A 14596-nucleotide genomic window follows, 5' to 3' on the forward strand; every position below is an offset into this window, starting at 1 on the left:
TCAAATAGTCAATTTGCATGTGAAAAGATCATATTTGTCCTTCAACGATATGTCTTCTTAATAGGATTAGGATCATCTCTTTGTTTTCTTTTCTTCTAGCAAACTATCAATGTCTTTTAAGTATAGGCGGCTCTTCTCCTAGGCAACTTAGGCGGTTGCCTACGACCCCACTATAGATGAAGACCCTTAATTTTATTTCTAAATTATAGTTATTAATTATTGATGTATATTTATAATTATATTTTCCACAAACAAACTACTAAATATTTACAAAGTCCCCTTTTAACATTATAATTAACAATTTTAATCTCATTTATTTCTTCCATATATTTCATCTAAAACTCTATAAAGGCCACATATTTTTTTAAATTATTATCCATTAATATCTTTTTCCAATTAAAAAAATACATGAAACCTTCATTGCTTTGGTGAAAAAATTACTTTCTCTACCCTACTTGTCACTTAAGAAAAAAAGATCAATTGTTTTCCTTTCCATTGATCACTGCTACTCGAAACCTCAATCCATCAAAGTTAAAGTTCTCAAATTTCCAGGTTTTATCTTTCCATTCTCTTATTAATTAATTATGTTATTTAGTTGTTTTGTTTATTTTTAAAAATATTATTGTGTTCATAGGTTGTTTTCTTGTAATTATCTAGCATAGTTGTTTGCTTAATTACTCTTGTTTCACTAAAAAAAATGTTTACTAAAAAAATATGCATTAGGATAAAAAAAAATTCAAAAACAAGTGAAGAATAGAAAAGTTAGTTTAATCTCAAAAAAGAGCCATTGATAAAAACTTATTTAAGATCAACTATGTCATATGAAAGATTAAATAGGTTAGCTATATTGTCTATTGAGAAAGATATATGAAGAGAATTAGAAAATAAAAATTTGATTAATAAGGAGCCATTGATAAAAACTTATTTAAGATCAACTATGTCATATGAAAGATTAAATAGGTTAGCTATATTGTCTATTGAGAAAGATATATGAGGAGAATTAGAAAATAAAATTTTGATTAATAATTTTGCATCTCAAAAGCTAGAGAAAATGATTTTAAATAAATAAAATTTAATAAAATTAATACATATATTTCACCTCAAATTTTTTGGAAGGCCTAATTAAAACAATTTACCTGAGACCTAAAATATGATTGAGCCGCCCCTACTTTTAAGAATCGAGTGACAAGTGGCATTACTCAAATTATATGGCTCAGATACATATTTATTTTATTTTTATTAACTAAGCATTAAATTTAGGTTGTTTGAGAATAATTACTTCACAAAGTACAAATTTTCACAATAGTTAACAAAAAAAGGATTTTTTTTCATATTCAAATTATGAAAAAAAAAATGACAAAAAGAGATTCGGCGAACCAAAAAAACAAAAAAAAAAAAAATTGTTGTTGCAAACTAGCAGACCTCGGAAATCGAAAGAAAAAGCAAGCTGGCAGACTCATAGCTAATTTTCAAATTTTTTGTGCATGTTTAGGATTGTAGTTGTTCTCAAATAATCTTTACAGTAGACCTCGATAAATTAAAAGTTTTTAGGACTTTAGAAAATCTATTAATTTTGTAAATATTGATCTACTTAAATTTTTTAGTTTCTATGCTTTATTTGAATATTAGTTAGTTGCCTTGCATTTATAGTAGTAAGATTATTGTGCAATTTTTACTTTTATTATGATATTAAAATTTTTAAATTTTATTGCAAAATCTATCTCGTGCAAAGAAGCACTCAAAGTGATACTGATATAGATAAATTTTTATTGTAAAATGACAATACTAACTACAATTTCTTTTTTCATTACAAAAGTTTAGAGATGAGAACGAGGTCAAAAATAATTTCAAGAAGCAAGTAACGCTAAGAAACAAAAGACACATAGACATATTATACGGATTTAGTTTTAAATTAGATAATTAATAATTTGTGTAGTAAGTTGGTTCTATAAGAAAATAGGATTTTTTTTTATAAAAAAAATCCTATTATCTTATAAATTTATTAAATCATTAATCTACCACATTGACCCTAAGTCGAGGTCAGTAAAAACCTATTCTTTAATCAATATTATCAATTTATTAGATAATAATTTTTCGAAGTTCTAGTATGTTTTTTCATAAATCGAGGGTGATCTCGCAAGATAAAAGACAAAATCAGTTTATAAGTATTCGACTCCTTCATATGTTAATTAGAAACTAGAAAATACTAACTTTAATCTTAAGTGGGCTGGTCACAAGCTAGTTATTTGGGTTGATGTGTATAAATGAAAGCATTTGATGGGACAAAAGATTAATCACCAGTTAGGGGAATGTTTGTTGGTCCAAACACATTTTCAAGTGGTATAGGAGGTCTTGAGTACAAGTTAAAGTACATAAGCTAACGACAATTGATAAGGTCATCGAAGTCGATACAAAAAGTTATAGGTTTGAATCTCATTAACTCTAGACTCAAGTAATAATAGATAGATATTATCTAGTACCGAGTATAATGCACGGTTGTCTCATCTTGGTGCCAATTTCACTGTTTATATCATAAATTTGACTCCTCTAGTATTGCTAATTCTTCATCATCCATAATGTTCATTTACAACACCTTTCAATTCTTCATGTCGTTACTTCCTCAATCCACCATACTTTGGTCATGTTTGGGATTGAGGTGCTATATCTTCTGTTGTGGAAAAAAATCTATAACTATAAAACAAAATTTAATAATATATAGTAAATATAAATTTTAAATAATAATTTTGACAAAATTATTATACATATAATATATTTTCTATTATACAAGTAAAAAATCATATTAACGTATCTTCCAAGTTACAATAGTTAGTGTTTATCAAACACTTTAGTGCTATAACTTAAAAGTTACAACTATCTAACCTCAATCCCAAACATACCCTTATACTTGAATTCTCAGCTAATATGTAAATGTCTTAATTTCATTCACCTTTCTTTTAAAACTTGAATTCTAGATCCATCCTTCTAAGATTGTAGTCATGCCACACTAGGCTCAAGCGTCCTCGGCAGCTATCTCTTTAGCATTTTGCAAGATGTCAGACAAGTATGAAATTTTCTTTCTTCATGAACCATTGCGAACACGTTCCCCTATAAACCTTAAACGGCACTAAGCAAGATTATAGTGATGCTCACAAATAATGAATCAAATCTTTCACCCAATGAGCACACAGTTCAATTTTGAGACTTCACCCCATGAGCACAAAGTTCAATGATGTGATTTCCTTTTACCTCCAATTTTACGATACAAAATTTCCCCTTTTCCTTCTCAGAAGAATGAAGTTTAGAGGTGCTATTCCAAGATATCAAGATTTCCATACGCAGTAAAATTCCAAGATATCTTTTTTCTTTTTTCTTTTTCCTTTCATTGTAATCTTCCTATACGCCGCTCACTGCTGGGATTACAAATATTAACTCCCTCCTCCTAAATTTGCAGTCCCTCAGCAATTAGGTTGATAACTAGTATGAACATTGACCTTGCTTTCCTGTCGATAATATCTTATGCTAAAAGAGCTCTATAAGTCTCGACCACCCACCAATCAAACATATATTGAATCGATTATATCTTCTGCTTACCACACTGCTGCAACAGTTCAAGTAACCTGTGCTGCTTAATTAATTTGCTATCTAAGCTCAGCAAAAGAAAGATTTAATTTCAGCTACTTGATACTCTGCAATGTCGCATTGTATATAGAAGGATACAAGGAGTGCCTACCGTGTAAAAATGCTCACAACTATAGCGCCCTATAACAATACTTACGGCTCCTAGAACCACAATAATTTCATGCTCAAAACTTGATGATTGTCTAACATTTAAATCCTTGTATGATCCCAAAAGTAATTACCTAATTCTAGAATCTTCATTGAGAGTGTGTATATAACTATATATATATATATAGACAAAACTCAAGGCAATGAGATAATATCCTTTCCAATGTGGCATCATGCATTATATAGTAATAGAACCACTGAACAAAATTAAGACATAAAATTGCTGCAGATCGATCGCATGCTATGATATTAAAAATAAATTAAATAAATATAAGCCATTAATTATCGAAACAAAATAAGATCTCATCGCATCGCATCAGCTATATGAAGACTTAAAATAAATAGCAAAGAAAGAACCATGATATTGAGATCTTAAATAAATATATGCAATCATAAATGAATGAAATGAACGAATGACCTGGTGCTAGCGAAGTCGTAGAGCTTGCCGGTGCTGGAGAAGATTATGACTCCAACTTCCGCGTCGCAGAGGATCGCTAACTCCTTCGCCTTCTTCAACAATCCGTTCCTTCGCTTCGAAAAAGTCACTTGCCTGCTCGTTGAATTATCAATCCTCCTTATCATTATTTTCCCTCTCCCCATCCTTACAAATTAAAATTTAAAATTTTATTATAAATCACGACTCCAATACCAAATTCTCAATCCAATCAAATTTCAAATTTCAAAACAAATGATTTTGTTAAGAAAATTACAGAAAAAAAGAAGAAGTTATAAATAGAGACTTACTTGGCAAGAAAGTGCGCAGCTGAGAGTAGAGACAAAAGAAAATCGCGAGCTTTGTTTTTTGTTTTTCCTTTTTTTTTTTCTTTCTCAGAGACGTCGTTTTGGTGCTCTTAGGATGTGATTCATTTCACATCGTCAGCGGAAGCAGCTTAGTTCAGCTATATACGGAAAGTGTATAATGGCAGCTGTTTTGGCGTATAAAACCACTAGTTGTTTTAAACGAGTTAACGACACGTGGACCAATGGAGAGCTGAGAGAATTTTAAAAAACTAGTTTGTTTTTGCGTGAAGCGCCGTCCACCGTATAGATCGTTGACGCGTGGGTAAACGGATTCGTAGACCGTAGTTACTATTTTTGGAATTTCATTTTCCTGTTCTCCTAGGAAAATGGGATTTTGGATGCCCCTCAAAAATTGGGGAATGGCCGTTGCGTCCCCCGAAGTGTAAAAAACTAAAAAGGGTTTTTGAGTTTTGGGCTAAAGTGACAGGTGGATATCATTTTCAACGAGGAAGCACACACCTTACCTGATTTTGACCGAAGTCTGTGTTAGATTGCTTATAAGACTGGCATCACAAGATTTCCTTTGTTAAAAAATAATAATAATAAATAAATAAATAAAAATAAAAATCCAACCATTAGCTTCTGAGTAAATTGTAAAAGGGTAAATTTTGAGTAGGATTTGACTATTTTAAAATTATATCTATTTTTTAAATAGTGTTTATTAAATAACAACATTAACACTAAAAAACTACTATTTGAATTAATAAAATAAAAAATAAAAATGACTTAAGGCCCTTAAAATTTTTTAAAAAGAAAAAAATTGTGTCTTTTTTATTTCATCTCCACAAAATTAGAACCACATTAAATCCTAATTGAAATACCCATAATTTGTCCCATGATTTCAATTGGTTGGTAGGTCTTAGGGTTTGGTTTTGATGGCCACGCGGCCAAGGATATAGTTTCCTTGGCTGCGCGCGGCCATGGATTGGTAGAACAGCTAAGGGTTTGGTTTCCATGCGCGGCCATGGGTGGGGTTTGGTTGCCCTTGAATTCTTAGAATTTTTTTGGCCATGGTAAGCAACTGTAATTGATAATTGTTCAGAGTATTCAAATATGAAATTTTGACTTCAAAACTTATTGGGTTATGTTAAAACTTGCTTAGATTTTAATTAGATTTTAATTTTACTTTAGTTTTTATTTACGTGTAGCTGATTTGAAATTATTTATTAACAAAAAATTTTGGAGAGAGAATGTTGCATTTATTTGTAGAAGAGAGTGAGTTTTATTGGATGAAGATGATGAACAGTAACAAATGAATTTTGAAATTAAATGAAGTCAAATTATGTTAAAGTACATTTTTGTGATAATGCTCATTTTATCTAATAATAAATACATAAGAGTAAAAAAATAAAAAGGTTTGACTTCTTCTGGTTAATTGATTATTTCAAATTGTAAAGATATTGTTTTACCCATTTAACCATTAAAATTAATAGAGAGATGATAAGTTTTGGTGCTAACTTAAGGTTTTTTTTTTAAAGTAAGGAACTAATTTGAAGATAGTTAATTCATGAGAGAGGTAATCTAAAATTTATCAAAAGAATACAATATTATAAAATACTCGTATTGTACCCCTTAACAAAAAAAAAATTATCAAGAACAATTATTTTCAGAGAAATGATATATCTGCACATTTGAGGTTACACAAATTTTAAATTAAGTGATGTGATATCTAAAGTGATATATTTATTGATAGGTGCTACAAAATCAAGAGTATATTAATTATAAACAATAAATGTAATTAGTATCATTTAGGATATAAATTTTTACCTTAACTATATGAATGTGATATTATCATTAACACTATGATATATGTGTAATTAAGTATTTTACCTACTTTATACCTAAAGTAAGAGAGTGAAAAAAAATGTTTCTTGTGTGTGTGTGTGTGTGTGTGTTGTCATTCTCTAATGAGGACATTCTCATTTTAACAAAGTGAATATGCCACTAAAATATTAAAAGAAATATATACTTCAATACATTAGAGATTGTGTTTTCTTTTCTGTTAAGAGCAATCCTGAATTTTAACAAATACAGGATCCTGGGTTGGAACATTTATTTATATACATATATAAAGAGAAAGAGAGAGAGAGAACTTCTTCGAGGTAGGCGTTAAAATGCGGATTTCATGTGGATAGAGTTGAAAGACCCAAAAAAAGAAAGACTCCGAGGCACTAAAAAACCAAAAAAGTAACATTTTTGTCTTTTAACTCCTTCTACATAAAATCTACATTTTAGCATCACACCTAAATAGCTTTGTGTGTGTGTGTGTGTGTGTGTGTGTGTGTGTGTGTTGTCATTCTCTAATGAGGACATTCTCATTTTAACAAAGTGAATATGCCACTAAAATATTAAAAGAAATATATACTTCAATACATTAGAGATTGTGTTTTCTTTTCTGTTAAGAGCAATCCTGAATTTTAACAAATACAGGATCCTGGGTTGGAACATTTATTTATATACATATATAAAGAGAAAGAGAGAGAGAGAACTTCTTCGAGGTAGGCGTTAAAATGCGGATTTCATGTGGATAGAGTTGAAAGACCCAAAAAAAGAAAGACTCCGAGGCACTAAAAAACCAAAAAAGTAACATTTTTGTCTTTTAACTCCTTCTACATAAAATCTACATTTTAGCATCGCACCTAAATAGCTTTGTGTGTGTGTGTGTGTGTGTGTGTGTGTGTGTGTGTGAGTTATTCGCTACTGAGAGCATCCTCAATTTATTAAAGTGAGAATGTACATTAAAATATAAAAAATACATATTTTATTATATTAATAAATAAAAAAATACAGTTTATGATATATTAAAATTTTTATATTTTTATATTATAGTGGCGTCTTTACTTTAATGAAGGATGATTTGGATAGAAAATAATTTTATATATACATATAGGAAAATGATAAGTAGACAAATTTTAATGGTTGAAACGATAAACATAATGACAAAACGGCAATAGTCTCACTTGCTTTTATTAAATTAAAATATTTATGAAAAAAAAGGTTAAGAATGTGTTCACCAGTCAAATAGGTGCTTGTGAGCAATTTCTATTGGGAATTTTGGTCTCAAAATCAGCAATCGAATATTTCATGGGTAATGTGGAATAAAAGAGAATATCGTAATTTAGTTGAAGTCAAATCAACACCCCAAAATAGAAAGCAGGTTAGTAATGAGAATTCGCCTGAATGGGCTGTATGATGGGCAATCAGAGATTGTTATTGTGGCTGTCATTTCGTTACCTTTGATGTTTTCCCGCAATCATGACATCCTCGTCATTTAGTGAAATTCTGAAGGACCTATTTGGTATTTCAGCTAAAAAGGAAGCTACGTGCGTCACAAGTGGTAAAGCCTCACGCGTACGACACAGCCACGTGAAACCTAAACACACCACGTGGAGTCAGAACTAAGAAGTGGAAAGCGCAGCTATTTTTTGTTGTCCATTTTTTGAGTTTTACAAAGGTTTCCGAATTGGGAAATCTGAGAGCGCTCCGAAAATATCCCACAACTTTAGTGCGGCGAAAGCATCACCCCATCGCCAATCTCTTTTTGGCAAATTGCCAATAACAAGTTGATAAATCTTCTCTCAATGTCAATGTTATGGCTGTTTTTGTGTCTGATTCTGATTTCTGACAAAACTAATAAGTTCCAAGTTGGGAACTGTCTACAATCACAAACTCATCTGAAAACCCACCAAAGATGCTATATATATTACTATGTCTATTTCTATAATGGTGCGCTTTTTGATTTTGGGTGTAGTTTAATGTTATTTTAGTCCAAGTTGCCAACAGAATATTCTATATCTTTTGGTATACCCACAAACTAATGTAAAGAATATATGACGTATGTAAAATAAACAAGTAGTTTGATTCTATGACGTGTCTCTCTCTTACGCATCGATGAATAGAAAAATTATACTTGTAATCAATCGAATTAGCTAGTGGAAAACTTAGTTTAATCATTAGTAGGTAATAGTTGAATTTATGGTACATACTTTTGTAACTGTTTGGATCTCTCTCTCTATTCGGAGTGCTGTCCATATGCTTCGATTGATACTTATGAGATATTACGATATTACTAGTATTAATCACGGAAGAGAAGTGTAACACAAAACTTTTAAAGAGATCACCCATCTTAACACTATTTTGTTGTAGAGTTTTTCATTAATTAATGCTGCCAATCACACCCATTTGGTATTAAGTTGATGAATAACTATGATAGTGCTTTTCTTTGGCGGTATATTTTGAGAGTATAAATTGGGGTAAATCCTCCTTTAATTCCTATGTTTTAACTTAAGTAACTATTTAATCTTTATATTTTGAAAAATACTTCAAGATGTCTTTATTATTAAATACGTTACACTCTTATCTTTACTTTTTCTTTTCTTTTACAATAATACCTTTATAATCTATAAAAAAATTAATTAGCAAATTAACTAGTTTTTACTTATTAGCGAATTAAGAGATAAATATTAGTATGAAATAAGTGGTGTTTTTCATATAACTGCAACGGTCTTACTAATTATTATTTATAAAAAATATTAAGACCAGTTAATTTAAATCAATGTTTAATATCCTTGCAATCATCTTACCAATAATTTTCTATAAAAAAAATTAAAAATCTACCAAATTAATGACAACTAATTTATTTTACTTCTAAGGCTAATTTGATGAATTTAATTTTTTTAGTTTTCATTAACATCTCCAAGAATATTGTTATAAAAGTAAAGAAAAAGGAAGAGTAAATAAATTAATACCAGCTAATGATTAAATATAAATAAATTAATATATATCACTTAAAAAGCAATGTTTAATATCCTTACGACAATCTATTTAATAATTCTTTGTAAAAAAAATTAATTTATCAAATTAATCCTAAAAATAAAATAATAACAACTAATTTATTTTACTTTTAAGACTAATTTGATAAATTTAATTTTTTTTCTTTTCATTAATATCTCCAAGAGTATGGATAGAAAAGTAAGGATAAAATTGTAATATAATTACTACCAATAGTGTCATCAAGTATTTAGGTGTGGACAAGAAATTCCATTCAATGATAAATACTAATTCTTACCCTTTATTACTGCTCGAACTATGCACAATGGACAAAAACCGCTTCAATTTATCCATATAGAACTAATTATATATTCTAGTAACAATACAATTGAGTTTTTGTTGGTTACAGTCACTATTATATAATTTGTAAGTTCAATTATTATGATTTTATTCACTTAATATATTTTAAAATATCACTTAAATATATATGCTCTATTCGATGTTTGTCTTAATGGAATCAATTTCTAGCCATACTTGACCCATTTAAATTTGTGAAAAAGGTTGATCTAATTTCCAACTGAATGAGTTGGGTGCACATGTTATTAGGGTAGAGGTTGTGCCAAATTAATGAATTTACATTCAGTACTGAGCTTACTTGTATCTAATTCTTTACAGTCATATGCCACGTGTACATATACAACAATATATTTAATTAATTTTTTTATTCAATAACCACCGATTGTTTCTTTTTAAAAAGTTAGTAAAAAATCAGCTATTTACTAAATCTAAATCCCAAATTAATATCATATTTAGGCTTCTAAAGAATTTCTAAAAATTAAAAGAAGAAAAAATATCAAAATTATTGAAGATTTGCACAAAACACAATTCCTAGGATTCTCCTAAACATAGATTCAATAGGATAGGTTTAAAAATTATATAATATGGGGTATCTATATAATTGCTCAAGGTTGATGAGCAATTATAATTATATTTTCTCACCTAATATTTTAATTTTTATTATTTTACCACTAAACCATTAACAATAATAATATTTTAACATGTTTATTTTACTCCTAAATTGTGTGATTAGAATTTTATCCTCTAAACTTTTGTAAAAAAAAAAAGTTATATATAAAGAGATAATTCTTTTATCAAATATTTATATATCTAAAATAATCTGTTGATAAAATTGAAATACTATAACACTTTTAGCTTAATATTTAAAATTCTCAAAATATTCTTGTGACATATGGAGTTAATAGTTTGATGTTAAAATGATGAGAACAAAAACATCAAATAAGAAAAGATAATTGTCAAAAAAAATTAATAATGAAATGATAATTAAAAATAAATAAATAGTCAATAAGATAAGAATATCCACAGTTTCAAATCCGAAACCTCGTTTACTAAAACCCGCCATCACATGGCCAAGAGATTTGATCCACTGACAGGCACGTGAAGGCAACACCCGCCATTAGCCAATCGAGGATTTAGCTCCCACGCATGCACGCCTTCATCGAACTCAGGCCTACAGCTACCAAACCCTGTAACAGATTATGCTAGTCTGCGGTTTGGTAGTGGCTGTGTTGATTGTTAAATTTGATGATCGAGCTCAAACTCCCTGGGCTGAAACCACGTGATCAATAACGCGTGGACCAATAAGATTTTTGCTCTTGGAAATTGAATGTCAAGTTAGTCAACAAATGGGTATAGGGGTATCTTTGACATGTCCCCAACGTGAAAGCATTTTGGACAAGTGTCAATCATCAGGCACATGATATGAGCGCTTAAATCAAGAGAGGAGAGCGATTCCAGTACTTTTTAATCATTGTCATCCTGAAAATTACTTCGTCGCGGCTTTTAATGTTTATGGTTTGTACAAATTAATACTAAGAGAAGCAAATAAAGTTATCGGTGAAATGGTACATATCCTTTACAGGAAGGAGGTTTTAGCTTTGGCTTTGGCTTTGGCTTTGGCTTTGGCTTTTCGATTGCGTAAAGGATAAGGGAAGGCACGTTCCTTTTGATGTGACTCCACTTTATAAATTGCATTTTTTTTTTTATAATTGGCGGATAGGCCCAACCACTTCGACTGTCATGCGAAGCAATTGTACTTTTTGACGAGACAAGAAGAATGGCCGAGTCGTCGATATGGACTCAATTTTTCGCTTCATTAGGTGACATTGTTTGACCCGAACAAAAAGCTAACAATAATATTAACGATAAGTTTAGTTTTGCAATACGAATTCAGAAAAGAGAAGGAAAAAAGAACTAGTAGATAGATAGATCGAGCGAGTTAATAAATTGAAAATAAAAGCATCAAATGAAGTTTATTCAAATAAAAGGATAATATAGGCAGGGTGCTTACTGCTACGTTTGGTTTTGATCATGAATTTTGTCCAATTAAAATACAGATATACACATATTTTTAAAAAATAGAAGTAAAAACAATGGTGAGTTTATAATCAAAATAAGTCATAATGTTTGACCAATGGAAAAATTCGAAGATAATTGTAACCTTGTTATTAAACAGAATCATTTAACGAGATCATTACTGTAGCAAAACTCCTAGGAATAATACTTCACGGCAGTTTAGTTAATAGTTGAGGATTATAATTTGTATGCTATTATGACCTTTTTAATAAATAAATAAATAAATAAGGGTATGGAATGGGCAAATGTTAAATTGATTTTTTAGCTCATACTTCCTCTAGGATTCATAAGTAGTTAAAAACAAATTGTTTGAAAACTACTCAGCTAGTCAAGCCATAAGGTAATTCACAAAATAAAAGATAACTCCATTAAATTCTTGTTGTTCGTTCCCTATAATGAGAATTGCTGGATCAAATTTTAGTGGGTTTACTTCGGTTAATTAAAAGTTAACCAACCAAATTAATGCATAAAAATAATGTGCAAAAAAATAAAGCACGTAAAAGGATATTTACGTGGTTTGAGGTGCAAATCCTACGTCCGAAAAGTCACTCTCAAATATCAAGTAATTCATTAGATTCAAGATATTACAAACTATTAAAACCTTACACAATATGAGCCTCTCTCTTAATAATTGCCACTATCTTATTATAACCTTAGATATCAAGATAATTTTTTCATGTTTCAGGGTTTGAATCCCTACTTCCACAAAGCCACACTCATATATCAATATAAAACTTTCTATCATTGATTGCCACCACATTTGTTATAACCTCACCAAGTGAACATTTCCCATGCACCACATGTCTTTTGCTTTCTCTCCAACTAGACTTTTAAGTCAACAATATGTTGCCTCTCTATAAAATCTCTTTATTGCGAACACATGATCCCTTCTTTTGAAAAAACTAGAGATAATGTCCCCCGAATCAAATAATGATACCAAGGTTGTAACCTTTGGTGTAAAATCCCTCTACTATTCTAATGAACTTCACTCTCGCAACGACTAGATCAACAAACCATTAAATAATCAAAACCACCAGAGAAAGTAAAAATGTAGCATCTTCTTACATCAAAATATGACGGATAAACTTATAAATAGAAGACAAAAAGCCAGTGGCATCACCCTAGAAAGGGTAACAAAAATACTCTCAAATACTCTCTCTTTTAAGTTTTGGGTTCTACTAAAATATGTGAATGATTTCCCTTTATATATTGTTGGGTAAATCACTTTTAACGAAGAGCCCAATCTTCTCAAATTATCATCCTTTAAGAATAAAGAACTCTTCATGATAATATAAGGATATTATCTCTTCAATATCTCTTTATAATCTGTCAAAAATCAAACTAGCACTATCTCGCTCTTAACGATCATTCCAATCTTCAATCATTATCGTTTAAGATTTTGCTTGTTGAAATTGATAGAAAAATGCCATGTAGAGATTGATTGATCCTCGATTACTTTGACCTTGTGGTGTCCACATGAAGTAACGCCTAAGTCCTTTATCACCAAAATGATTCATGCTAACTTCATCATATCTTCATGCCTTGTGTGTTTCTCTCATACTAAAATGTCTCTCTACAGACTCATGTGGACCCGCAATAAACACACTAAAATCATAATTGATCTAGATCTGCTGTCGTTCTAAGATAGTGTGATAATACTTGACATAATCTAAGTTACATGGGTGTTACAATATTAATGAAAGACTCGATTATATATGTCCAATGAGGATGCAACTTACTAATAAATAAATTGGTGTTGTTATAGAAATACCATCATCTATACCAGTGACGGACCCAAAAACTAAAATGAGGGAGGGCTTAGTTCCAAAAATTTTATTTAACTTAAATTTTTTTAATATTCACTCGAATATATTTTAAGTCTTATAAACTCAAATTTTATTATTATTTTTAAATACGTGAAAATATCATTTTTTGAAGCAGTATTTTAAATGCGTGAAAATATTATTTTTCGAAGTAGTTTTCACAAAATATTTTAAAAAATAAAATAATGTGGCTAATGGGATTTGAACTAAGGTTTTAAAATTATTAAATAACACTCTTACCATTGAACCACAAGATTTTTAATATATGAAAAATGTATCCAAATTCTTTTATTTAACTTTTTCAGAAGGGTCTTGGGGTACATTCAAAAGAAAATTTAATGGTTCAGGGGGGGTTGAAGCCCCTCCTGGACCTTAATTGGGTCCGCCCATGATCTATTCAATAAATTCCTAACAAGAATGATCTAAATTCTAAAAGTTTCCATATCTTGGTAATGACACTGAGGCCTTGATTGCTAGCGTCTTATAATAATATCCTTTCGGGTTTGAGAGGATTAATAATCATGTGGATGCACGGAAAATCGAATCCCTTGTGATCTCTCTCTTTTTATCCCATGTTCCTTTCATCATACCAAGCTCCTTTAAGCTAGCCTAAATTGAATGATTAGTTTCGCAACATATTTAATTAAGAAATATATTTCTTTAATCTTTCAAAAGACATAATTATGTGACGGCAGGTTTCTGTATTAACAAGAGTATCCAAGTAATTGCTGACTTGGTAATGTATTTGTGTGAGAGAGTTGAAAGGAATACATCATTCCTTGTTTCTTTCTTCAATTTCAGTTGAAAGTAGTGTTTGCTTCAGATGGGGTGTCTATGAATAAGATAGATTAATTCTTAAATGTTCATGCACAAATACAATGCAATGCACATCGAATATTAAAGTTAGGTGCATTACTTCAGTTAGGAAATTATTTTAATATTGTCCGCGTAAGCGGCTTGTCCACATTCACACGTTTCAATTG

Source organism: Citrus clementina, unplaced genomic scaffold (genome assembly GCF_000493195.1).
Source record: "Citrus clementina cultivar Clemenules unplaced genomic scaffold, Citrus_clementina_v1.0 scaffold_5, whole genome shotgun sequence".
Lineage (NCBI taxonomy): Eukaryota > Viridiplantae > Streptophyta > Magnoliopsida > Sapindales > Rutaceae > Citrus > Citrus x clementina.